This window comes from Crocodylus porosus, unplaced genomic scaffold, assembly GCF_001723895.1.
Source record: "Crocodylus porosus isolate Cpor-Errol unplaced genomic scaffold, CroPor_comp1, whole genome shotgun sequence".
NCBI classification, from domain to species: Eukaryota; Metazoa; Chordata; order Crocodylia; family Crocodylidae; genus Crocodylus; species Crocodylus porosus.
In genome coordinates, this window is record NW_017728915.1 from 30,698,276 (window position 1) to 30,725,949 (window position 27,674).

Below are 27,674 nucleotides of genomic sequence, written 5' to 3' on the forward strand. Positions count from 1 at the left end.
GTGGTTATACATCCACTTAGCCTTGGACCTCCTCTCAACAAGTTTTTCCTGTCCTTGAGATGCACATTCCAGGTAGTTTTTGTATCCTTGACTTCAAGAAATTCCAACTCTCTTCAGAGTCAAGTTGTTAAGCTCTTCAGTCCTATTTCTTTCACTAACTTGTATGCTTAATTTCTTAGCTTGCCTTTTGGAAATCATGTCATACAGACCTACTTCTGCTTATCTTTCCATTTAATCAGGGCAGTCCAACTGGTAGCCCATGAAGGGTTAAGTTGTAGCCCCCAGGCTCCTGCTCAGCCACCGGTCCCTCCATTTCTCCAGCAGCAAGGTTATTTTATACCATTTTAAATATTATGAGAATCAACTGAGCAATATTAAAACTTTGAAATTTAGTGCGTACTGCAGATATGCATAAATTTGCTAACTTTATATAACTAATATCTGCACATCATATTATTCACAAAGGTACTGGTGACATGCAAGTATATCTTTTCCAATCCTCTTAGTTTCTGCTGGTTTTAAGAGATGCCTAGTTCTAAATCCATAGTAACTTGGCTGTTTTATGAGAGATACAGATGAAACTGAATTATTGTCACTTTAACATCACTGTCCACCTTCCTTCTTTGCTGCCCTTTTAATGATATATTATCTGTTGTACTCTTTAGTATGGCGGTCCTTAGGTGGTATTTCATCCAAAACTTTTTTCTTGATGCATGTATTAAATAAGGCATAAAAATATAATGTTATCATCTTAAGAATTTCTCAAGGCTACAAATGACCCTTGTTGACTTGGAGTGAAGCCAAAAACCACACGTGTCCTCTTGTCACTTTGAGCGTGGATTGTTGGAACGTTTATTCTTCTGGGGCCACTGCCAAACCATCAGAGATTTTTCCATTTATATCACTTCTTGATTCCTCTACTCCAAACGTATGTGCCCCCTTAAAAAAATTATCAAAGGCACATTTATACACAGGCAACAAAGAAAAACAGAACAAGCATTAGGTTTGTAGGTCAAGACATATTTTGAGATATGAAGCAAAAAGAAAAGAACATTTTCTATCAGTGAATGTCTGAGAAATATTTAAACTCAATGTTCTGTATTCTTGTGTGCTGTAAGTCACTGTACCTCAGTTGATTTCAATAGAGCTATGTTGATTGCACCAACTGAGGCCCTGGCCCATTTATTTTAAATATAAACCAATTCAATCTCTTTCTTTTGTACTGAATGTGCCACAGTTGAAATCCTGGCCCCTGTTAAGTCAATGAAAGCCTTGACTTCAGTATGGCTAAAACGCCATTCCTACAATTTAGTCTTACATACTGATGGAAGAAAAAAATCAGAGCTATAAAATACAAGCAAAATTCTTTCCTTTAATTTTTATGTTAGAATGTATGATTTCCATTCATTTCTACAATCTGGCCTGCAGACAGATATAATTATTTGATTCATTATCCTTTTTTGCTGTAGGATGAATGGGCCAAGTCCTTTATCTGAGAAAACAGTTTAAGTCTTCTGATTATAAGTTCTGTGAGTTACTTTTTTCCATGGTTGACCAGCCATATTTAATGCACAGTTTTCATTATTTGTGAAGGGACAGTTTGTGGTGAAAATTATTGTTCGTTTTTTAAGAGCAAAGAGGGGAGGGGGAAGGGAGGAACTCTTAAAGAGACAAATACAAGGCACAACATGGAGACATCTTATCTAATATGGTATTGCCCCAATATATATTACTACCCTCTAAAGTAGTAAGGAGGTACTAGTTAATGGGAACAAAAGCTTGATGGAACCGCTTACTCATAATGAATACTTGTATAATCCTCAAATGGAGGCCAGTGGATAAACTCTTGTATAGCAACTTTGCAAGCAAAGAATAGCAATCAAGGGATTTTTGCTGGGGCAATGAAGGATTTCTTTTCTTTTCCAGGGGCTGGGGATTTGTCTTCCTCTAAAGCACTGGGATACTGGCCATAGCAACAGCTGCGTGTTCTTGATTGGGTTGGCCTAATAATCTGGCTGGTATTTAGAAAAGTCCAAGATTCCTGACTAGAGGGTCTTGCTCTTCTACTCGGGGTTATACTGGGTGCATGTACATGAAACACTAGCTGCACGCTAACCTAATAACGCTGCTCAGTAGCATGTCACAGCATAGACAGTGCTCATAGATTCACAGAAGTAGGGTCAGAGGGGACCTAAGCAGATCATCTAGTCAGACCCCCTGCCCCAGGCAGGAATGAATGCAGGGCTCTTATGACCCCTACTAAGTTAAGCTCAAATGACCCCAGCTAGGTAGTTATCAAGCCTCCTTTTAAAGACCCCTAAGGTAGGAGCCAGCACCACTTCCCTTGGAAGCTGGTTCCAGATCCTGGCCACCCTGACTGTGAAGTAGTGCCTCCTGATGTCTAGCCTCAACCTACTCTCAATCAACTTGTGGCTGTTGTTCCTTGTTACTTCAGGAGGTTCTCGGGGAATAGGGTCTCATCCAATCCCCTCTGGTTTCCCCTGGTAAGTTTATAGATGGCCACTAGATCCCTTCTCAGCCTTCTCTTGTGAAGGCTAAACAGGTTCAGGTCCCCTAGCCAGAGCACCACGAGTGCTCATAAAGCTGTGCCAGGGGCCCCACGGTGACCCCTGCCAATTCCCTCTTCACCCTGGGGTGAAGAGCATCTGGACCTGCTGATCTGAACATGTCCAGCCCTTCCAGAAGTTCCCTAACTCAGTCCTCCCTGACCCTAGGCCTGGTGGAGTCACTCCTGAGCCTGTCCTGCATCCCAGTGGAGGAGAGGTCCCAGTCCCTGCTCAGAAAAATGGAGGCAAAGAATTTGTTAAAAAGATCTGCTTTTTCATCTGGTGCAACTACTGCATTGCCAGGTGAATCCTTCAGGGGCCCCACGTTGCCTGATGCCTTCTTTTTGTGCCCCATGTATTAAAAAAGGACTTTTTGTTGTTCTTGATCCTTGTTGCTAGCTTTAGTTCCATCTCCGCCTTAGCCTTACTAACAGCCTCCCTACATACTATTGCTATGGAGGTATAATCCTCTTTGATGATAGCCCCCACCTTCCACTGGATGTACACCTCCTTTTTGGCTTTCAGACATTCCTGAATGCCTTTGGTGAGCCAAGAGGGCTTTTGAGCCCTCTTGCCCCCTTTGACCTGTCTTGGGACTGTCACCCCTTGGGCTTGGAGGATCGTCTCCTTAAAGAAAGACCACTCATCTTGGACACCTAGTTCCCCTACTCTCCGGAACCGCAGTGCCTCTCCTACTAATCTCAACTCATTGAAGTCGGCCCTCCTGAAGTCAGGAGCTACTGCTTTGCTGCAGGCCCTTAACACCCTGTGCTGGATGGTGAATTCTAGTAGGCGATGATGGTTATTGCCCAGGTGGTTGAGGACCTGGAGTCCCCTCACCCGGTCATTGCCTGTGGCCAGGAGCAGATCCAGCAGGGCATTCCCCCTGGTGGGACTGTGGACCCCCTGGGTTAGGTGGAAGTCTTGTATCCCAGCAAGGAACCTAAATGAGTGGTCAGACCTGGCTGACTGCTCCTCCCAGCAAATGTTCAGGTAGTTTAGATCACCCATGATGTCCACATCCCTTGACTTAACTGCCTCCGCAAGCTGACCCAAGAATTCCCAGTCCAGCTCTTTCCCCTGGTTGGGTGGTCTGTAGTAGACCCCCACCATTAAGTCCCTTTCCCGGAGACCCCCTTATATTCTTACCCAGAGCACTTCAGAATACAAGTGCTAATATGCTACTGCACAGTATTATTAGCTACTGCACAGTAGTATCACCAAAAAGGCATTCATTGTCACTACTGCACAGTAATTCTGGTTACTGTGCATTTAATTAGTACTTGGTTAGTACTGTGCATCAGTGAACATGTAGATGTGCCCACTGACTGTCAAATTTTGGGTCAGGCAGGAATTTTATCCTTAGATTAGTTGAGCAGGGACTGTCAGGGGGTTGCCTTTCTCCATACTATGGGGCATGATCCTCTTCGTAGGTTTATCTGAGCAAAGATTAACCAATTATTTTTTTGACACTCCAGTGGCAGCACATTGGCCATGTACCTTTCTCCTTTGCTTTTATCTAGTATGTGTTAAAAGGTGTCCCCAAGTTTATGCCTTGCAGTTGTGTGCGAGGCTTTGAAACAATGATTTTGGAAAACCCTTGGGTAAAATGTTGCCAGAGAATGCAAGGAACTGGACTTAATGTCCCAGTGGCCTATTCCAGTCTTATTTTCTTAAGATATCCCAAAGCATTAGCAAGTGTACCATATTTCATTGTGTATAAGTCAACACGGTGTACAAGTGGACTGCATTTTTCTGATCCAAAGAGTTAGGAATTTTATAGATCTGGTGTATAGGTTGACCTAATTTTTTGGATCAGAAATATGGGGTTGACATATACCGGACCCTGCAGGCTGGTCACCTGGGGGGTGGACATGTGCCTGAGCACTACTTGCAGGGGACAGGTTCTGCGCTTGGCTTGTGTGGTGTTATCCTCTGCAAGTGGCACTGCCTGGGCTGCACCAGCAGAGCACTGAGCCCAGCATCACTCACAGGGAATGGGGATGTTTCAGCCAATCCCTGCCTGCTGCAAGTGGCACTGCTGTGCACCGAGCCCAGGTATGTCCCCTGCGAGAAACACCGGGCTCGGGGCTCGGCTGGCACAGCTGGGCTTGGCATTCAGCAGCACCGGTCACAGCAGATGGGGCTGAGATCAGTACTTAGCTGGTGCAGCCCCATCCCCTGTGAGCATCAGTAGGCTTGATGCTTAGCTGGGCACAGCCCAGGCAGTGCCACTCACAGGGGTTGGGGCTGCAACAGCTGAGCAGTGAGCCCAGCCCCATCCCTGTCTACATCCCCTGTGAGTGGCGCCAGGTTTGACACTCAGCTGGCATCCCCTCTATTCCCTGTGAGCAGCTTTACCTGGGCCACATCAGCCAAGCACCGAGCCTGGCCCTGTCTGCTGTGAGCAGTGCTGCTGAACTCTAAGCCCGACTGCGCCAGCCCGGCACCACTTGCAGGGGACGGGGCTGGGCTCTGCACTCGGCAGCACAGTTCACAGCAGATAGAGCCACACTCAGCTGGTGCAGCCCTATGCCCTGCAAGTGGCACTGCCTGGGCCATGCCACCTGAGAACCAAGCCTGGTGCTGCTTGCAGAGGATGATGATACAGTGTATAAGTCTAAGTTGAATTTTAAGAGTTAAAAATTGGGCTTCAAGGGCTTCAAAACTTGACTTGTACACTGTGAAATACGGTACCCTGAGAGCAGAAAGACTACTTGGCAGGCACAGGATATACCTTTCTTTCTGTGTCTACTTCTAGAGCCCCAAGCAGTTGGGAGTAAGAGTGGCTGTAGTACATTCATTGCTGTCGCCAAGCTGTGTCCCCACAGTGCGATGCCTCTGAGTCTTCTGCAGCCAGTGTACAAACTAGGCGTGGAAATAACAATAATTAGTATCTAGGATGCCACAATCTTATGACAAACATGCAGAAATGTGTTCAAAATGGTGTTTTACAAAGCTTAAACTGACATGGACTATGTACTTCATTGTACTGTATATGGAAGCCCATTCTGCCTGGGTTTTTACTCCCCCAATTCATTGTATTTCATCTATTAAACCATTCAATTTGCCTTTACAACTACTGCTTGATGTTATATTCTTCAACATTATATTTTAAATATCAATCTATTTTGCAAGGCTAGTGTTTTCTTGTACTGTTCATATTGCTAATTTACTTTAGATGAGAAGGCATATTTGAAAAGTTTGAAGTTGAAAATTGCTGTTTGAAGAATGAAGTACATGAGGACCAACCTACTAGCAATCTATTTTCTTTTAAATACAGCTACAGTGTAACTGTTTCTGGTAAATAAAGTGGGTGTTTTGAAATCAGCAGAAGACCTTGGAATCTCTATTTACTCTTTCCATAATTAGAAATATTGAATTTTAAGGAGGTATGAAATCTTGACAAAAAGAAGCAATCTAATTAGCTTTCCTATGCTTTTGAGGTTAATAAGAAGGACAAATCACAGCTGACGTGGGAACAAGTCAGTGACATTGCAAAATGTTTAAAGGTAACCTTGCTATACACCTTAATGCAGCAACACACAAGTTATTGAAATAAAAAACAAATTGCCCAAGTGTGGCACCTAATAAAATGGTGCTGACTTTCCCTTCTTAATCTGTTGAGAGAATCCATTTGAATCTGTTAAAAAGTCCTTCACTTAACACGTCCTTGTGTTTTTGTTTCCTTGAACAATGGTCCTACTGTTTGTGCACAGGCAAGACTCCTTTAAGTATATCCTATGTTAGCAGTGCAAGAAATAGCCCTTATTTCTTGTGCAGATGTGATCATGAAGTAACATTTCCTTAACAGAGTCTATTTTTCCCTCGCTGTGCTTCTAGAGATCTCATTCACCTAAGTGATCCCTAAGTCAGAAAGACTGATTGTTGGGATGAAAGCTTGCTGATTGTCTTTAATAGGATTAGATATAAGATAATGATGTACCTACACATAGGGATTTTTTAATGATAACTGCTTATTTATCATAGGGAAGGAGACATGAAAATGTAACTGCTCTGTTTTGTGTGTGTGTGTGCATGTGCGCATACCCACACAGCCTGCCCCACTCCCTCAGAATATTTTTTGCAAATAGTGTATCCAAAGAGCCAACAGAAACTTACCCAATGGTCTTCAGTATAGCCAAGGGACATGGTGTCCCCATTTCCCATTGTATCCCATCCTGCCAAAAATTATTGCAAAAAGATATGCATTTAAAGATATAGCATCTGCTATAACTATGGTTTGGGAGGTATTTTATTTGTATTTTCAGTGGCATGTGCAATTATAGCTGCTGTTTTCAGTGAACACTTGAAAGAGGGAGGGAGAATAGGAGGGAGAGAGAGAGAGAAACAGAAAAAAAATAACTCACTGGAATCCTTCTGTTGCCATTATAAAAAACTTAATTGCCTCTGGGCATAGTCATAAGGTCCATAGTTGCTAAACAGTGTGTAAATTTTCCCTGAAGAATTATGATTATCCTTAGCAACTGCAGAGCCCGAATGGCTGCCAGACCATCCGTGACTACAGCTCTCACGAAGGGTAGGGATTTATTAATGAATGGAAACCCAAATTACAGTATTTGTTACACATTATTCTGAAGAGTTGTGAACATTATTTGCAAATTATTATTAATTGAGTTCACCCTGAGTTTTGAAAGCCAGAAGTGTTGCAATGTAATAATGAAGCCTTAGCTTGTGACTGTTTGCAGAAGAGTAATGTATATTTCTCTGTGATCCCCTGAGTTGAATTTGCTGCATGTCCTGTGATTCATAATGGATCAGGCTAGCAATTGTGCTTTTGAGTGCTGACGAGTCATCTGTGAAGAGCCTCGGCTGCTTCTTCAAAGCAGCGTGGCCTGAGCAGTGGAGTAAGACTTGGGAGATGTAAGCACTCTGGGCTTTGCCACTAACCTGTTGGGTGCATTTTGGTAAGTCACTATGCATCCATTTCCCCACCTGTGACATGGAGATACTGATACTGACCTTCTTTGTAAAGTAAGTTGACACCTCGAGATATAAAGTGCTATATAGGAAGTGGGTATGATTATTTCTCTAGGTCCCGGTGCCATTTGTTAGCATATATTCCCATAAATGGAGATAATGGCAGTTGCCTTTTTCTGGGAAGCATGTTTTCTATGTATGCACTGCCAGTTCATGCCTCAGTAACAGTCCAGTCCAGCTCCAGAAGCTCTGCTGAATTTTCATGGCTTGAGGTTGGGCCTGTCGTCTTAACTCTGCAATGAAGACCATAAGCACAGGAAGTCTACCAGCAAAAAGGCTGCAACTTTCTGTTCCTGTCTTCCAGTACTTTTGCAGTCCCCTTCCTGTCTCTCCTGTCTGTATTTAGAACCAAGGACGGAAGCAAAAATAATACTCATTTCTGGAAGCATATATTTAAATCCACAAAAAAAAAAAAAAGAAAGAAAGAAACCGGGCCCAAATCTTCAGAACCAAACTAATATGGATACTTCATCACTTTGTCACCTGCACCTGATATTGCACCCCTTCTTATTCACATTTGTCCGCCCTCACCTACCATACTAGTTTTGTGTTATATTGAGAATTGACTGAAGGGTGTAGCCAGGTCCTTCTGCACAGCTCGAGTAAACCGTTAGGTGCAGGGGTAGTTATGTAGAGAATGAAGACGTATGGATGGGATCTCTGACTGCCTATAAATGCACTCAGGGGTGGGGGCATGTTTTAGTTGGAATAGTTTCCGGACAGCTGCTCTAATTAAAACGGCTCACCATCACATGTATTAAGCCTCCCCACATTTCAAAATGGTCACGGGGCACTTTAACTAAAGCTCATTCCATGAGGTTTAGTTCAAGTGCCCTGCAGCCATTTTGAAATGCAAGATGGGGAGGGGACAGGGGCCTTAATACACATGACAGTGAGGTGAAGCTGGAGCTTTATACAAAGAATGCAGAGCAGACTCGAGTCATCGAAAGTAGAATTAAAATGCAAATGAGCACGTCTATAGGCAGCCTTTAGGAGCAATAGAAGTCCCATGTCTCATCTCGGAGATTAGACTATTAGACTACTTTGGTACAAAGGTTCTTAAGATCTATGACTGTCTGTTGGTCTAGGAAAGGCATCTGTCGGGTACAATGGGTTTCAGTCATAGATGCAAGAATCTGGAAAATCAACTGATATATTTTCTAGACGCTGAGACCTACTGCTTTAAATAAGTCCTTATTGATTCACAAATAGCAGTGCCATCAATATGATTGGGATAAGTCACACTATGTAAACTTGCCAGGCATTCCTCGTATAAACAAACTCTCACCTGCCAGAGACATATCAGTGCTGATAGCAAATTGCTATGGTGGGAATCTCCATTTAGAAATCATTATAACTGTGACCAGGTTTCAGGGTCGTGATGGATAATTTTTTGAGACACCATGCTGATGAGAGTAATTGCCTTTAAGACAAGCTTTATGCTACTTAAAACTGATTGCTGGCAGCTTCATTATTCATCTAAAATTGCTTGGAAAAGGACATAAAAACATTTATTATTGAAATTGTTAAGTCTTGAGCCTTGCAGTTCGCCTTGCTAACTACATGTCCAATACATGCATTCCAGGATCTGTGTATTCAAGTGCTTTTAAAAGCTTTTGCTATTGATTTAATTCTGCTTGAAAGTATACAGACATGCAGGAAAACTGAGTTTTCTGCTGTTTAAATATATATGTATGATATGTGTTTGTGTATTATGTATGTATACATTTATATTTTAAAAATTGAAAATAATCAATAAACAGGGAGTAGCAACACTAGTCATTTAAGCCATAATTAATTGTAAAATGTCTTAAGGACTACTTTATCTATATTGGACAGTTACTTTTCCTAATATAAGATGACACTTATATGCCCTTGAAAAAGTTTCTAAGAATTAAGCAGCACAACTCTCATAGCTGAATAGCATGGATCTGTAATCATTTTCAAATCTGAATTGTACATGCCTTCAGTCTAGTGGTACCATTTTCTTCACCAGTGTGGTTTGGGTGTGATATCTACACAAGGTATACTGGGATGGAGAGTTAGATCCATGTCTAGGAACAAAAGCTGTTTGCTCTTACTGGATGCATCTACATGTGCACTTTACTGTGGAGTTGGCTAATTAGCTCTGCAGTAGAGTGTCACCATCTGCACATGCACCCATATTAGGGTACAGTAAAATAGTTAACTCTGCCATGGGATAGTATTGACCAGGATAAGTACTATCCTACAGTGGAGTAATTTATGCTTCTGTAACACATGTGTAGATGCTGACGGGGGCTAGTTGGGGCACAAGGATGCTACAATGTGGGGGATGCCTACCAGTTTGCCCTGCACTGTAGCACCATTGTGCCCCAGCTAGCCCTGATTGCACTGAACACCATTACCTAGGACCCAGGGTTGGGCCCCTTGCCAACCTGGAGATGTTCTATCCTGGCTCAAATTGCTGCAATCCTGGATGCATGTGTAAATGCTGTGCTTGGGAGCAGCTGAGTCCAGCACAAACTGCACTGGAGTTTATTGCATCAGGGTAATTGCACGTGTAGATGCACCCACTGCCTAGCAAGCTGCTTTTTAAGGGAGAGAGTACAGGAGGAACTGCTAGTCTGAATGATATCAGTCATGGACCTTGCATTCAGCCACCTGCAAATATGTGGGAAGAACACAATGAAATTTTTTCCCCAATATGTATAAGGCATACTGTTGGACCTTATCATCCCCTGAATTCAACGGCTGTCCTAAGCTTTCATATCTGTCTTTGCTAATCTTCTACAGCTAAGGCTAGAACCCTGGCTATGACTACTCTCAAAAACTAGGAGCCCTGGAATCAAGTAGCCAGACCATACAAAACACTGAAAGAAAAGGTGGTACACATATGCCTGCTCCATAAAGCAGTATATCTTCCTAAGGTGCAAAGCCCTTTTTAACTGTTGTTGGGTAAGTGTCTCTACATTATCCACTGCTTTAGCCTCTTGCTTGAGACCAAATTTAAGCTGCAAATGCACATAAGGCATAGGACACTGATTGGTGATTTCTTTTTAATGCAGAGAGAGAAAAAAAACCAAAGGTTGATTTGTGCCTATTCATGACTATCTGGTAATACATCTCCCCATAACATAACCTTCTCAGTGGAAATGTCCTATATCATTATAATTGCCAATCACTAGTGAAACAAGAGGCACTAAATTATTTGCATAGCCTGTTGAAATGGTAAATTGCAGGCACAGAGTAGCCCTTAAAGAAATATTTAAATCTCTTCTTTAGAGAAAGATAGACTAATGGAAACTAGTTCCATGACCTCTCCAGATATTTAGTTAATTATCATAGAATTATTAAATCAGATGTCAGCATTGAAAAGATTGTTTTTCTTTTGGTATGGATTTTTGCCCCCAAAGAGTATTGAATTAGCTTTCTTGTACTCTTACACAAAGGAACACAAAATCCATACTCTAATTTATGAGGAATGGTTACAATAATAAGAGGTACTTGTCATTAAAAAGAGCTACAAGGCCTCTAGAACTAAAATTCTTTTTGATGCAATAGTTCCCCCCTGATGATAGACACTTGGAGGGGTAAGGTCATAGTTAGCTGAGGTTTATGTATCCAATTTCTTACCTAAATGAGAGTGAACTTCTATTTGAAGGAGAGGTGATATTATTGTGGACTCTTACTGTTTGTTCCTACTTGTTATGGCAGGTTACTCATCCCTTGAGCTAATGCTCCTGATTCATTCACTTAGAAATGCAATGCGAGTCTTCAACAACATCAAAGCCATAATGGCATTATCTTTTTGAAGTCTTTTTTATCAGGCTGCTGAAGCTGACCTATTTAATTGTGCAGCCTAAGAGAGGCTGGATTTGGCTAGAAGAACTCATCTAAGCTCTCAGAGGCTTAACTTGTATAACGTAAGGCAGAATATTCAGGACCAGATCCTCTGTGGATATACATTGGTATAGCTCCACTGAAATGAATGCAGCTACAATAATTATAATAGCTGAAGATCTGTTAATCCTCAATAGAGGTTAGAAATATTAATTACATCTGTTTGTCCTTGGTGTTTTATTTTGTGATTATTCTAGTGCTGTATGTAAAAGGCCATAGAACAATTCTTGAGCAACATTTATGCCCCAGATTAATGTCTACAGGACTGATATTAGAAGGTTACTTCCCATGATGTTCATTGATACAAAAGACCTATTGTCAAGCTATTATTCAGCAAAAATGAAAAGTTTGTTTGAATGTCTGGGATACAATGTATTTGCTTGTATAGTACAAGTTACTGGGAAGATCAAAGAATGAACAGGATTCTTATCTGCACCCCACTGCAGCATTTCAATAGCCCGTAGAAATGTCTGTTTCTGACGGCTCATAATTTATGTAATTTGAAATCAAAATTAACTTGAGCCATATATCCAAGCTTTGATCACACTCAGATTATGATTCTCTGAGATCCCTTTGGGATAATTTGTGTACATTCATCAAATCAGAATTCACAAAATTAGAACTGGGAAAATAAGAATTCACAATACCTAATGCAAACATCCATGAATAAAAGCTAATATATAAAGAATGTCTACTTAACTTGTGACAGAAAAAGAATTGCTATCATCGTGTCTTTATGGTTGAGAGCAGAGTCAAATATCTGATAGATAGGGTGAGTTGGCAACATGCATCACTGCCTAACTCCAATTTTTTTAAGCGAATGTAATGTTCATGAAAAGTGCTGGATTTATTGCTCTTATTCATCATTTTCAACTCTCAACCAAGTTAGCACAGAATAAAGGTAATTGCTACTATTTGATGGTTGTTTAGCAAGCTATGTAAAATAAACTGCTAGCCCTGGATTAAATCAGTTCCAAATGGACAGGTGACCACATGCCTATAAATACGGCAATGGCTGACGCACGTTGGGAGAGTCTTAGCAGGGTCCAACAGCTGGACGACCTGGGGGGCGTAGGGGCAGAAGCATCTTCTTGCAGAAGAGAAATGAGTTGTTCCTTGATATGGCTATTGTGCAACAATATTAGGAATATTTTGTGCAATCCCTGAAAAATACTGAAAACTTGGTAGGAGTTCAGAAAAGAGTAATTAAATGTGATCTGGGGCAGCTGCTGTTTTATTGGGAAAGAATGAAATGGGCTAAGCTTGGCAGATCAGTGACTAAGGAGGAAGCTGGTCATGGTCTTTAAGTTTATGAACACAAGGAAGACAGAAGAAATTATTCACATAACCAACTATTATAATTAGGAGTGATGGGCAGTAGAAAAACCTAATATGAGTATTAGGGGGAAAGCTCCATAGGATGTGATCCAATAGTCTGAAGTGTGATTACTATAAGAAAGAAGTGTGAACCCAACAACTTGGTAAACCTGGATTAGATAAAATATCAGCAGCGATCAGGTCAGCAGCAGAGAGGTCAGGCTGATTTATAGTGAAAGGTCATTTCCCTCCCCAGATAAGATAATTGAGGGACAGTATATGTTGATTTAAATGTTTTATGTTTACATCAGATGGTAGGTGCATATTACATCGGGGTCTATGACCTGAAAGGTCAATCTAACACACTATCTAGGACCTCCACCCATTTTATTTGGTAAGTGAACATAACCACTTACATCACAGCAAGCTTCCCTGGCAATCTCTCTTGCAGGCATGTAGCTGTGGTGCATGGGCTGCTTAAAAAGAGAACATTAAGCAACCCAAGAAGAGGGTTTGTACATCCACTCACCCTTGTTTCTGGAATTCTGGATTTGAAAATTTTAAAGAAAAGTGCTATGAATAGAGACAGAGATTCACAGTCTGCCTTGCATTACACCTCTGCAATCTCACAGAAGTCAGCGAGGTTGTACAGGTATGTGTCAGGGCAATCAATTGCCATATATGTCTATTCGGTGAATCGAAATGAATGTGAATAGAATGTGAAACCTTTTTTCAATCAGAGAAGTGAGAAATTCTCCTCTTAGATCTACATATCAGAGGCAAAATGTTGTACTACATAGTATACTCCTTATAATAGTTCATCCATCCACAAATACCCCAGGCAAAAAGAAAACGATCTGGGTATATGTAGGGCCTCTCTCTGAGTCCATGGCATTGAGTGAGTGGGCACAGTTAAAGTTGTAATCTATCTCACATAGATAGATATACCCCAAGCTCATCTTCAAGTACGAATGTCAAGCAACAAGAAGGATGTGTGGCTACAGCTGTGTAGATCTCAATGAGAGCTAATAACCTGAGTGTTTACCCAAGATCCCCACTGGGTTTTGCCCAACCTGAACTGGGCTTCATGCTGCTGTGGTTATATTGTTATGAGAGAGCTACTTTAAAACTCATTAAGGAAAAACTGTAGCTGCACCTGTGTCTGCAATGTAGCCATAACCATAGGGATATGCTGATGACAGGTAACTGTCATATGAAAAAGAGGAGCAATAGCTAAAAGGTACTGTCAATATTCAGAGTTGCTGAGCAATCTTATGGCTGCTGTAATTTGTTCGGGAGTTGCTATGATCCCTAGCAACTTCAGAAGCCCACCACCCTCAGCATAACTCTCTTTACAGGCTGCTATTTCTGATCTGCATCTCTGAAAAGATGCAGATTGTTTCCCTGAAAAGGTGAATCTCAGTATCACATCTCATTTTCAAGGCCAACTGTTGTTCTGTCCCCTTTTGCAATTGCAATAGTCAGAGAAGCTCCTATCGAGAGGACAAAATATCACTGTTGAAATTCACCTGGAAGATGTGGGAGGGCTTCACACTATGGCACTTACAAAGGTTTTGACTTCTGCTTTCTTCTTTTCTCAGTAGTTAAAACCCAGTATTTCAACTTGTTAAGGAATAGATAATTGTATTCAAATTCTGTTTATTTCCCCAAATGCTAATGCATTTTAGCCAGAACTGACATCTATAATGGCTTTGCTTGATATAATAGAATTGCATTTCAATATGCAAACAACCCTATTTACCCATTCACTTAGAACTAATGATTTATTTTCAGTATCATCTTTTTTTTTCTCATTATTGTCATCATCATCATCATGGAAACAAAAGTTGGCAACTAGGTTATGTGATTTGGCTGGTACATTTGCATGAATAAAATGTAAAGTGGTTGAAAACAATGTGCGGGTTAAGGCACAGATCATGCAAACACTTATACATGCTTAACTTTACAACAAACATAACTAAAATAATGAAGCTGAATTGATTGGGACTATTCATATGTGTAAAGCTAAGCAAAGGCTTAAGGGTTTGTATGATTTTTACTTTGCTTGCATGAAACATTTATATCTATATCCTCAGCATCGTCTACTGAGTAGACCAACTACTTTATTTTCCAGAAGTCCTCTCCCAACCTTATTATAAGGTCTACTCTCTGAATGGAGTGAGGTATAGAGTATACTGCCTCTACTGTAAATGTAATTTAATGGCTCCATCCAGTGTTTACCAAAGGCATAGTCTTCTAAACAAAGGAAAACCACAGAAAAGCTAGCTTTATTTCTATATAACCAAGCCAGTTTCAGTATAAACTGTCACGACCCTAAAGGAAATTGCAATTTATGTGCATAAATTGCAGAATATGGATTACATTTTAATTTCTACATTGGACCCATGTAAGTTTTAAAAGCTGCTGTACACACTGAGGCATGTGTCATCTTGCCCTAGCAAAACATGCTGGGGTTGAGAAACAAACTAAGTTATTCCCTTCTGGTGGATGCTGTAGGGCAATGATTCGGAAACTTTTCTGTTGGTGACCCCATTTCCAGTTGCATGTCTGAGGTTGCCATCCCACTTGTGGCCACAACATCCTGCGTGAGAACCTTTCATCTAGGAATACAGTCTCAAAGTCTAGGCCAGCAGTAGCAAGCATTCACAGGGTGCTTGCTAGTCATGTTTGCATGGTTAAGTGAAATATGTAAAGAGGACCTACACCTGGTCAAATATCTTACCTCCAATTTATGAACAACCTACCGATGAATTCGGCAAGGATCCACTTTCATCTAGAACTACTTCATCAGTCTGAAGTTTTCTCAGTGAAGCCTGTCGTCAATCTCTGGTCACAGTGAGTGTAGTAGTCAGCATGGTAGTCTGGTAGATAACCAGGTAAAGCAGTTCATGTGGGCTGAACATTGCTGGTGACTAAACAGTGTGCTCAGCATCATCAATATCAACTTAGAAACAAGAGGTGCAAGGAAATGGATGAGCTTGTCCAATACATAGACCTTTTAATCTGGAACCCCAGCTAGTCTCACCATTTTGAAGAACAAATTAAAAACCTTCTATTATCTTCCTATGATAATGAAGTGTAACTTCATGCCTTCAGGGCCAGTGGGGAGAGGATCAAAGGTCTTGCATAACTTTTTTGTTTTCACTGAGGTTCTTTTAATACCAAAGTGATGATCACAGTATAAACAGCAATATAAATCAATATATATTACATCTAACCTCTGAGACAAAGCTATTTACACCTTTACCTAAGCTATTTAAATGAAACAGTTTTAGTTCCTGCCTCCTAAATGGAAAACACTACCATAAGTCAAACTGAACTGGTATCACCAGGAGATCAATGGGGTTTAACATGATATTATTTGGGGGAGCATTCGGTATCCCAAACCTACTCAGCAGGTGTTGAGCATACCTTCCTTTTATTGTGTCCTTTCCACAGACTTTTAATTCGTTCTCAGGGTATCCAACTAGCTCAACCTGCCCCCTAATTGTTTGCAAGTATCTCCAATTAACATCATTGGATATAATGTACATTTTACCCCTATAGTTGGCATTTGGGATGTGGTTAGTGTCTTGACTTTCTGTATAGCAAGCATTTTGGCAATTTTTTTTTAATAAGAGTTCACGTTTCATCAGAAACCTAAGAAGTATTTTGACATGGATGTTCTCCTGAGTCCTTTGGGAATACAGCAATGAGCTGCTTGTAAGCCTGCAAGGGCTTGAGGAGCATAACTCTCCCATGAGGACCTGTACAACAGCTTTAATTTTAACAGACAGCTGACAAAGAGTCCCATTTTTGTAAGAATAATAATAAAAAATCTTCCTTTTCAAAACTGGCCTGAGTGACATTGTGGCTTTGTGATGTCTCACATCTAGCTGGATCAGTCATGCAACATAACAGAAAGCACTGGATATAAAGCTACAGGCTCAGCACAGCATTAGTTATTAGGCCTGTGCAAAGCGGCTAGTATTTGCTTCAGATTGGGCTGATTTGGGGAACAGAGATTCAATTCAGTGATTCAAATCATTGTCCCGAACTGATTCAGCTGAATCTGATTCAGAGATTCAGGCCCCATCCTCTGCCCACTCTCCTGGCCCTATCCCCTGCCCACTCTCCCAGCCCCATCAATGGCTGCCTCACCTGGCCCCAGTGTCCTAGCACTTAAAAAAAAATCTCAAATCTTCTCTGAATTGGTTTGGAGGCTTTGAATCAATTCAGACCTTTTAACTGGTCTCCTGATTCGATTCAGATATGGAGATTGGCTGTCGAATCTCCTCTGAATCGAATCAGCAACCAAAGCTTTGCACAGCCCTATTAGGTATCCAGTCCAGGAAGTTTTTTGTGCATTTTCTGCAAGCCATAGTTAAACACTAATGTTAAACAATAGCATGTCACTTTAGAGACCCACGATCTCTCATTCTTCAGATGCTTGATAAGCCTTTTCCCAAAACTTCATTCATGATAATATGAAGAATTACCTAAAATCAAACTTAAGTGAGTTACTCACATTCAGCATAGAGTAAAAAGGTTAACTGCATAAACTGCTGGCTACCACCTTCTATCTTCATTCCTAAGAGAGGACATTATACAATTTAGGTCTATTTTTTCTTCCCTCTCAGCAAGCCTTCAATTTTAAACTGAATGAAAAAGGTCTGGTTCATAGCTGGGCCTTGTATGAGGGTTCAGTCCTGAGCACAGTTTATGTTTTTGGAGTTTTCTTGGAGTTTAATTTCTTTTCTCTCAAGCAAAGGAGAGACTGCTGACTGGATGGTTCACTTAATTGTCTTGTGTGAAGTACAGATGGGCAAACTTCTGAAAGTGTAAGAAAATTAATTCAGTTAAGTTCCCAGATGTTCACAACCTCATTCTCCAAAGTGAAGAGTATTGAATATATTTCTTTTACCTATTAATGCTTTGCTTGTTATAGTGTAGGTGTCTTTTTTTTTTAAATGAGCTTCATATGGCCTCACAGATGCATTAATAAATATTGCCTCATGGCATCTAGAGGAAGTAAGGAAGTATTTTAAGAACGGAGGGAATGAAAGATTTTAATAACTTACTCAAGGTCAAGGAGAGTCAAGGTCACTGGAAGAAAACCCAGTTCATTTGGAGGTTTAGGCTAAGTTCAAAAAAGCCCAAGGAGGAATTGATTTGTTACGTGGTTTTCTGTAAGCGGTGTAGTTTAGATCAGTAGTGAACAGACCATGTGCTCACCCTTTGGTGGTGGGGGGAATCTTAGGCTGGGTTTCATCACTTTTAAACCAGTCTGTGTGCACTAAACTGCTGCTCTGTTATGGGTATACATTGGTTTTGTATGCCTAACTTCTGTCCTGTTATGGGTAACAGTTTCCAACAACTTGACCAGTTTCTGATCACTTATACTGGTAAAAGTGTAATGTCTGTACCTGGCCTTAATCCCAAGTCCACCAAACCTCAGTGTTCATCTGCTATAATCTTGAAGGGCTTCTCCTGTAAGGGTACCATATGCTCCTTTAAGAACGATTAAAGTAAACCTTGCTTTCAGTGGAAAAGGCAGGTTTTGGACATAGGTGATATGGCTTCTCTTGCCTTATCATCATCCTACTTTCCACTTCTATGAACTTGTACAATGATTTGTTCCCTGAAGCAATTGCATTCAGACAGCCTTTTTTTTTGAAGTGATTCTGTGCTGAAATCCTGGGCTTCGTTAAGGTAAATGGGACCTTGTCACTGACTTCAGCGGTACCAGGAATTCACTCTGTCCCCTAGTGTATAGAGGCCAAGGCATTGATGCATATATAATATATGGATCAGGATTTTCATCCACTTCACCTAACTGCAATGTTTAACTGCAGTGTTAACTTCACGAGAGAGAATATGGCTGCTCACTCCAGACAGTGATACATTTATTTTGAGTTGCAAGAGCCAGGAAACTGTAAGTCCAAAGCCCCAGGGGGATTTTCTTTCATCCTAACTGCTTGTGCAATGTCTCTTTTCAGCAAGTAGCGACCTTGGGACTCCCTTAGGGGCCCTTCTGGCTGACAGCAGCAAACCACATAGAGTATACAAAAATTGGACTAAAAAAAAATATAGAGTTTTTGCTTGTTTTTGTTTGTTTGCTTTAAATCCCAGGGCCTTAAAAACTCCAGGTGAACTTAGCAAGTTTGTAAAGTTGTGCTAAAGAATGAAACGGTTTGGCAAATTAATACTACAAGGCAATGCAATGACGAAATATTTCAAGAGGCAAAGACCATTTGGAATAGCAAATGCAGGCAAAAAGCAAATTGGGTTCTGATGGCATCGGTACTGAGAGCATGGCGTGGCGGCATGAATCTTATTCTACAAGGTCTATATCACATTTTAGTCTTGCCAGTTAAAAAAACTAATGCTTTTTGTCACCCGGATTTTAAATCCAAGGAGAAACTGTAAGACCAGGCAATGATTTGAATTCACTGTGAACTCCCTTGACCACCTGTGAGTTTTTGAGGTTTTACTTTTAATATAAAGCTAGCAAGGCACTCGATCAAACAAAAACGTTTTCTCCTCGTGAAAAAGGCGGATTGTTACCTACTTGAGCATAAAAGAGGCATAGCTGTGTTTCCTATTAGAGCCACCAAAACAGTTTGCACAGAGGACAGCAAGTTCTGTTCATACTGTGCAGACATTTTGAACTAGCTGACAAGCCCAACAGCTTGGGCTCCTGAAGCTGAAATTTCAGGAACTCCAAATGACAATGAAAGTGTGATAGTGAGGGACAATGAAATGGAAGCCACTTGAGTAACAAATACAAATCATTCAACTTTATTCTGGCCCACGTTTCCCGTAGCGCTCCAGGGCCAGGCACACAGGAAGCACAACGGGTATATCCAAAATTGTCAACAAATCTACTGTCTTCAGCTATTCTCTGTGTCGCTGTACAAGGCAATCATTGCAGGAAAGCCAAGGACATGTCTGCCTCAGGGATGGCACATTTTGGGAAAGAAAAGGCAACATCCTGGCCCATTTTGATTAATTTTGGGCTGACTGCCCCATATGGTGGCATTTTAATTTTTCATTTCAATGGCATGAAAAGGCAATGCTATCTGACCCCTGATTTTGTTCACATTTTATAAGTGGGGAGCAATAAGATAGGAAAGGGGGAAGGGGATTAAAGGAGATCTTGTGGTGGGGGGGGGAATGAGGGTTGTATTTCCTGATAGTCACATGGCTTAAAAAGGAGAAGTAGGGAGCTGCTTATGGAGAGGAGGGTGTCAAGGTAAAGTTTGGCTTCCAGGTGACCTGTTGGAATGGGTACAGGTGAGCAGGCCATGGAAAACAGGAGCTGGGGAGAGGAAGAGAGGGTGGATGGAAGCTAGGAACAGCAAAAAAGATGTCAGGAGAGTATAGAAGGGTACATGATGCACAACGAGGAAAGTCAAATGGCCATCTGTGCAGGAGATAGCAACCGGGGTGGTCAGAGGAGGCAGGAGGAGGCAAATGAGGGAGGAACTAAGCATATTCTGAGGATCAGCCTGTCCCCAGTCAATTTTCCATTGAGTTTACCTCTGACCTCGAAACACCTATGATTCACTTCAGAGGCTAACATATCAGAATAACAATACAGGGAGGAGAAAGCATGTGGTGGAAGGCTCTGCAGATGAAGGAATACCTAACTATCCCACTACCCCAACGCAGCAGAGTTGCCTTGTATGCAGATCTGGCAGTAACACAGAAGGGAGGAAGGGACAGGGGCCATTATTCAAGGACTGTATGTAGACTGCAGTTCCTTCTGAGACCCCATCAAATTTAGACCAATGAACCACTGAAAGCACATGCAACATGGGAAGTACTGAATAATCACTATCAGTGTCCCTCTTCTGCCTGGCCACAAACCCCTTTGACATACCTTTTCTTTCCAAATCTAGATGTACAATGGAGAGAGTGATGGTTGTGGCTAGGGTGAAGTGGTATATACTATGGACAGTCCAGCGAGACTGTTATGTTAACTGATCCCTAAACTTCCCTCTTCATTATACAGTTTGCATTTTGGTTTTCTAACCTCATGCACTGTGAGACAACATACTCCCGCAATGTTCTTACCATTCAAGACAAGAGAAGGGTGTCTGGATTCGTAGAATATCAAAGATTTCATAGACATTAGGGCTGGAAGGAGCCTCGCAAGATCATTGGGTCCAGCCCCCTGCCCAAGGGGCAGGAAGTCAGCCGGAGTCAAATGATCTTAGCAAGATAGGTATCCCAGTGTGTCTTAAAGGTGTCCAGAGTAGGCAGGTGCTTGCACCACTTTGGTGGGGGAGTCTATTCCAGACTCTGGAGATTCGCGCGGTAAAGAAGTTTTTTCTTATGTCCAGCCTAAAATGGTCTTCCTGGTGTTTGTGACCATTAGATGTTGTCTTCCCTTGGGGTGCCCTGGTGCATTTTCACCATTTAATAGCAACAGCCTTGTGAAAACAGCTCAAAATGCCCTAATGCAGTTTAATCCACCTTCGCTCAGAATTAACCTCATACTAATTGCACTCGTTAATCATATGCTGGATCCTGAACTGGACCTAAGGACAGTTTCCTCCATTCTTCTCTATTTAAAGATTGGCAGGTAGCTTAGGGAGGAGCGTGTACATATTTAGCTATGTTAAGAGTAACTGTGCTATGATAGGAGTCTTTTCTGTTACTGCAAAAATGCCTAACCTTTCCAATCCAGCCTTTGATACAAGTGAACAAATAAATCTGCTGAATTTCAGCCAGTGTGGTGAACTGGATTTTATAATGCCATATTGCCATTGCATAGTTGCTATACTTTATAACAAGAGAGTGTTCCGTAAAATTAAACAGTCGATTATCTACTAGAAATGGAAAGTGTTTCTCTCTCTCTCCCTCCCTCTGTGAGCTCAGTAGCTAGTAATATAAATCACACCTTCTATTTATTTCCAGAATGTCTATTTGTTTTCTTGTGACACCAGGATTTAAAAAGCCCCTATGAGAGCTTATTTTTTTTAGTGTAGCTTTAGATAACCTTGTAGTTATCAAATCATTATTTTCTTACCTGATGAATCTGCAGCTCTTTCACAACAAAAGATCTTTTAAAGCAGCAGGACTGATGCTTTAAGTTGAAAAACAGTGTATCAATAAAGGTCAGCGTGACAATATGATTTATTGAAATACTGCGCTGCTCCTAGCAGTTAGTATTTTACACTGTATAATACACGGCAGGTATTTTTTATTCGTATTTAGGTTCCCCACTGAAACCTTGTTCAAACTGTTTTATTATTTATTGTTGCCTTTTAGAGATGAAAGAAACCAATTTATTCAGCTTTCATAACCATTCCTAACAGGTACAAGGAGGTAAGGACCTACAGAAAAAATCAATTGGTTAATAAAATAGTTAATTGACTAAATGCTGCTTCTAACAGGCCATGAACACAGATTGTGCAGAACCAAAGGAAGGTGGTTTAATTAAAATGGGACCTCACTGCTTAAAAACCCGCAGTGCAGATAAGGTTTTAAAACTTAAAGGCTCTTGTATTTATTTTTATAGTCTAATATCAAAGCAAATCAAGGTAGCACAATTAGATCGTTTTAGTATTTTTAAAGTCCTTTCTTTATAGATTCTCCTTTATGATCATAAACAGATAGCAAAAGTGAAATACAAGTTGCATTAAGTAGCAAAAATATTTGTTATACACCTAGAAATTAGATTAAGAATAAATGCATTGAACCTGGTGGGACAGAGCGTTACTTACCTGTCCTGTCTCATTGGATTGTACTTTCTGAAGGTATTCCTATTGGATTTATGCTGCTGTTACTCATGAAAGATGAAATTTTCAAAAGCTGGAGAAAACTGGTGATAACTCTTGAATTTCTCTTTGAAAATCCTAGAAGGACATACAAAATGGACTCAAAAATAAGAGGTTCAGGTTGTTGAGTGCCATTTGCAAGGTGCTGATTAGCTCAAACAGCACTTGCAAATGGCACTCAGTTGAGTTGATATTCAGTAGGGGTGTGTGAAGCGGGTCCTATTCAATTCAGATTCAGATTCAGCCTGAAGTAGGGACAGTGATTCGATTTGTTGATTTGGATCACTGTCCCTGATTTGATTCAGCTGAATCCGAATTTGAAGTTTTGATGCTGATTTGGAGAATCAACAATTCAGACACAGCTTTAAAAGCATTTTTCTTCTACGTACCTTGAGGTAGCAGGCGTGGCTTATGATTGCTATAATGCTGGGGTGCATGGAGCATCCCACACCAGTGTAGGGGTGGGGCCCAGCACACTTGGCTGCAGGCCCGGAAGTGGATCAGAAGCACTTCCAGTCCACTTCTGGGTCTGCTGGGAAGTGCACGGGGGGGGGACACAGCCCCCCCCCAGCTGAACGATTGGCTGCAGAGGACCCTGGGTGCCCCCTCCAGACCCAGGAGGCCCCAGTCACCAAGACAGGAGGGTGCAATGGGGGGACCCGCACACCCTGGTGGACCTTGAAGTGGACCAAAAGTGCTTCTGGTCCACTTCTGGGTCTGCAGCCAAGCATGCTGGGGAGCCTCCACATGCACCCCGCCATTGCAACACTGATGAGACTCTGCTACCTAGAGGTATGTAGAAAAAACACTTAAAGCTCTCTGTGTCTGAATCTCTGAATCTTTCCAAATCAATTTGGAGGGTTCCAATTCAATTTTGAGAGATTAAAGTGTCCTCTGATTTGATTTAGATTCAGAGATTGGGCCACTGAATCAGGCCGAATTTTTGGCAAATCAAATCAGGGACTGAAGCTTTGCACAGCCCTAATACTCAGCAGCTCATGAGGAGGTCTTGGGGGCATGAACTCCTGAGAGGCTTGAGATCAGCCCTAAATACTAGTAAAGACATACTGTTTGGGCAATGAATGAGAAGGGCAGCAGGGATGACAGTCAGACAGTCTATTTGTATTTGGCTGGCATTAAGTAGTAGGGCATAAAACCTCATTAAGATACTCCTTAGGGGGTGAGAATTTTGTACAATTTGTGGAACATTTGTAACAAGATGTGTGTAGAGCAACCAAATAAAACGCATCTACCAATCCTCTTCCTTCCGTACACATTGTTATAGCTCCAACTGGGAATGTGCCTTCCTCTACATTTGGAAAACACTACACTAATTTGAATAATAGCACCATTAGCCTTTGAGGAGAGGCAAATAAATAGAGGGCTATTTCCCCTGTCATGCTTGTCTCCCTTGCCTCCTCTCCTGCCCCTCACACCCACAATCATAGCACACCTATGAATGGTTGACAACAAGCAAGTTCAAAACTGGGCCTCATCCTGACTGATTTTGAACTGCTAAGTATCAGCTCCCATATGTGTCAGGGAAATATAAGGAAGATCAGCATTTGCAACACAGGATCCAAAAATGTGTGTGCTTGTACGGACTAAATTAAGCTTCACTTTTCTAAGTTCATCCAGTTAGTGTAGGGGAGGGTGGGCATAATATTCCCGAAAGGGTAAACACCCTTTATTCAATCACAGAGAAGATGTAGCTTGTCTGTTATAGTTACCATAGGACAACTGCACCTAATGTCAACTCCCCCTCACTGGCCTCTAGTTCATGTAATCTGTCAACAAGCTCTATTTTTCATTGAAATTATTCTTTATCTTTTTTATCATAGGCTTCTTTTTTTTTTTTTGTGCTTCCAAAGATGCAAGTTGTGCTGATTTTTGCTTAGTGCTTCATTTGTTGAGCTCTTCAACAAGTACAGCCTGATGATGATAAAGGACAGTGTGTGAACTGTGAAGCAGCCTCATTGACCTGCACTATTGGCTTGTATTGACATTCAAGCAGAAGAGATATTCAAACAGTTAAGGTTACAAGAAAGGTGACTTTGATTAAGAGCGCAGTAATGCACTGAAATCCCAAATTATGCAGGAGATCATGTTCAATATGTAGTTTGCTTTGTTTGTTTCAAGTTTAGAGCTAATGTCATTTCAAGTCTTTAACTCTGGTTATAGTTTTTATCCATTAATTTCCATTATATAATGATGATGTAATTCTCACTATTATTTAGAACCGATGAAAAATGTCTTTTTGTGGTTTGATATGTGACTCAAGATATGTCAAAATAAGCATCACAAATAGCATATTCTTAGGGCTTAATCCACCAAATCACTTAGGCACCTGCCACCTAATTGCTAATGTAGGCAGCATTATATCCTCGTCTACACCCCCATCTGTTGTCTGATTTTGCAAGCAACAAGGCTAGGGACAGACATTACACATAAACTGGTTTGAGTGATCAGAAATTGTTTTAAACCTATAACGGAGCATAAGTTCAGTGCACATAAACCAGTTTCAAAATGGCTGAAACTGGTTAAAGGTCAGCCTTGTTGAATGTAGTATCAGACCTAACTGATTTGGGTCAAACTGGCTTCTTCAATGTCTGTCCCAGACCCGTTGCTGGTTTAAGTTAAACCAGAGTCCCCCAGCCTCCCAGAAGCTTTGCAACCCTGGGCTGCGCTAGGCTAAGCTATACTCTCTGCTCCAAAGAACAGGCTGGCCCCATCCCTCTCCTCCATAGCCAGAGCTCAGGGGGAGGCTTCAGGCACAGCAGTGTCTGCCTGGCTTCCCTTGCTGCTCACTGCTCAAGAAGGGATTCCCCCTCTCCCCCTTCCATCTCCCACAGCACAGACCCCAGCTCCATGGCCTCTAGGCATGCAGTATGCTAGCTAATGCTGAGAGGTGTCTGTGTCTCCAGTTTCACTGGGACAGGCAGACAGGACAGTGTCTGCTCAGGGCTTTTTGGAGCTAATCAACAGGTAGCTGGTAATGTCCTTCTGTTCCTTCCTTGAAAAAAAATGTTTAAGAAGAGATTGAATTTATGAGAGAGGTTGTTTTTTTGCTTATGAGCTGATAAACACTATGGTTTTATCCTCCTTCTGTTTTGCAGTCCTATAAGGTTTGCAGACAGGGAGAGGGAGATTGAAAAGCTCAGTATCATCAACAGATGATACTGAACACCCCCACTTTGCCTCAGAGTACTATCTTGGGGCAGAGGGCTAGTAACACTCCCACACCTTGAGCAGTGAGCAGGAGAAAACCTGGGATGGTGCAGCCAGGGTCAGGGTTTAAACCCCTTCCTAATCAGCATCTTGCCAGGACCCCCCCTCCCTCAGCTCAGCACTGTGAAATAGAAGGGAGGGCTGCTCAAACGCCCCTCACCATCTCACCTAAGCCACTGCAGGCATGCGCCTGCATTTCTAGAATGAAAAGGGAATGTCTATCCACCTCTAAATTGGTTCAAGCTTTGCAGGTTAGACTAACCTGCAAAGATTGAATCCATTCAGGCTTAGGCTTTTTGGTACCTAGGGGAATGTCTGTCCCTAGCCCAAAGGCCCCTAGGTACCAATGTAACTCTTTGTAACATTCCATGGACAACTAAACATCTGTGTCTGGGCATTCCCAGATCCTGCTAAGCTTTGGCAATTCTGAGCAGCTAGCTGGCCTTGCACATGTCTAACTAGGTCAGGGTGCACAAGCTAAGCATTCTGTCACATTCTTCATCTCTGGAGATCAGTACAGGGAGCATATTCTCCAAGCACACTCTCTAGGTGCTACTTGTGCCCCTCTTTTCAACAACAGCCCAATAGCTAAAGTGCTCAACTTGCATGTGTCCCACACCCTTACTTGAGTTGATGGGCATCTGCTTCTCACTCCCCAGCTGAATTCCCTTGCCACCAAGCTAATGGAGATTTTGATGTGGCAGGTCTCTGAATCCTTCCTGTTGAAGGATATTCTGTATACAGAATGTTTAAAGAGTCATTAGGCTGGAGGGATGGTGAGAAATAGGAAAAATGGCCCTACTAGCTATATATTAATTAGTTAAATATCAGTTGAAGCAAAGATTGGAAGCCAGATCTCCCCACATTTGCAGGTAAGTACCCTAACCAGTAGAGGTTTGAAGCAGGATGGGCACATTTGGCTTTCAGTTAAAAAAATAAAATAAAATAAAATAAAATAAAATAAAATTAAAAAAAGGTATCACTGCATCCTTCTCTTCCCCTTTCCTCTCATCCTTTGCCACATTTTATGGGAACAAGTCATCCTAGACACCTGCCTCTTGGAAATGATTCACAGCTTTGAATGCCTAGCACAGATAGGCATCTCCTTTCTACCTGGCATTAACCCATAAGTCCCCAAAACTTAAGCCCTACCCCTCTCCTTGGCATTTCCTACTTGCTAGGTTAGGTAGCTCCATTATCAATGCATTGGCCTTTTGGGCTCCCGTTCTTAGGCACTGACTCTCCCCATGCATTCATATAAGGAGTATTGGTGCCTAAAGGAGGGCTGTGGATTCTGTGAGGCTGATTTTGCTCTGTAATGCTCAGTGTTGCAGCCTCTGGCTCCTTTAAGCTCTGTTAACAATGACAAGGGGGGGGAAACGACTATTAAAAGAATTTGTAAAGGAAAATGCTCAGAACATTTAGTTTGAAACCTGAAATCTTGACAAGCTGTGTTGAACACAGCACTTGCCTGTGGTGAAGCTACATAAGTGAAAAAACAGGGGTAAACTTGAGATTTCCTACTCTTGAAATCTTTCTGATCCCACCTTGCTCCCTCTTGCATGACATGCATACATGCATTTCAGCCCAGGAGTTTTTCAAGAGGGCCATGCCCCCCCGCCATGCTCAGTTTTGATCCCAGACAAACAACTTGAGATTTCATGTAAGATAATTGGGTTTGACAAATGTTTTAAACAAACAAGAAAACACAAATCCTTGTAGTCTTATCAAGTGCTTGCCTAGAAAGACCTGCTGAGCCTTTGCTGAAAGAAATGCATTAATCCTTTTAAGTTTAATAAAAGGTTCTTTTATACTTCACTGTATAGTCTCCTGCTGAGTAACTACATTTTGGTAGATTCTCCATTTGTGAAGAAGGAAGGGCAGAGACTCC

The 27,674-nt window shown here is 41.6% G+C and overlaps 1 long non-coding RNA gene across 1 annotated transcript; it reads left to right on the forward strand.

Annotated features, from left to right (window-relative positions):
- The first annotated feature begins 7,776 nt into the window (after positions 1-7,776).
- LOC109310803 lies at positions 7,777-25,123 on the forward strand. The gene is made up of 3 exons (XR_002101330.1): positions 7,777-7,789; positions 9,565-9,568; positions 24,983-25,123. It is a non-coding gene; the product is annotated as an uncharacterized LOC109310803 (long non-coding RNA).
- The last annotated feature ends 2,551 nt before the right edge of the window (positions 25,124-27,674 follow it).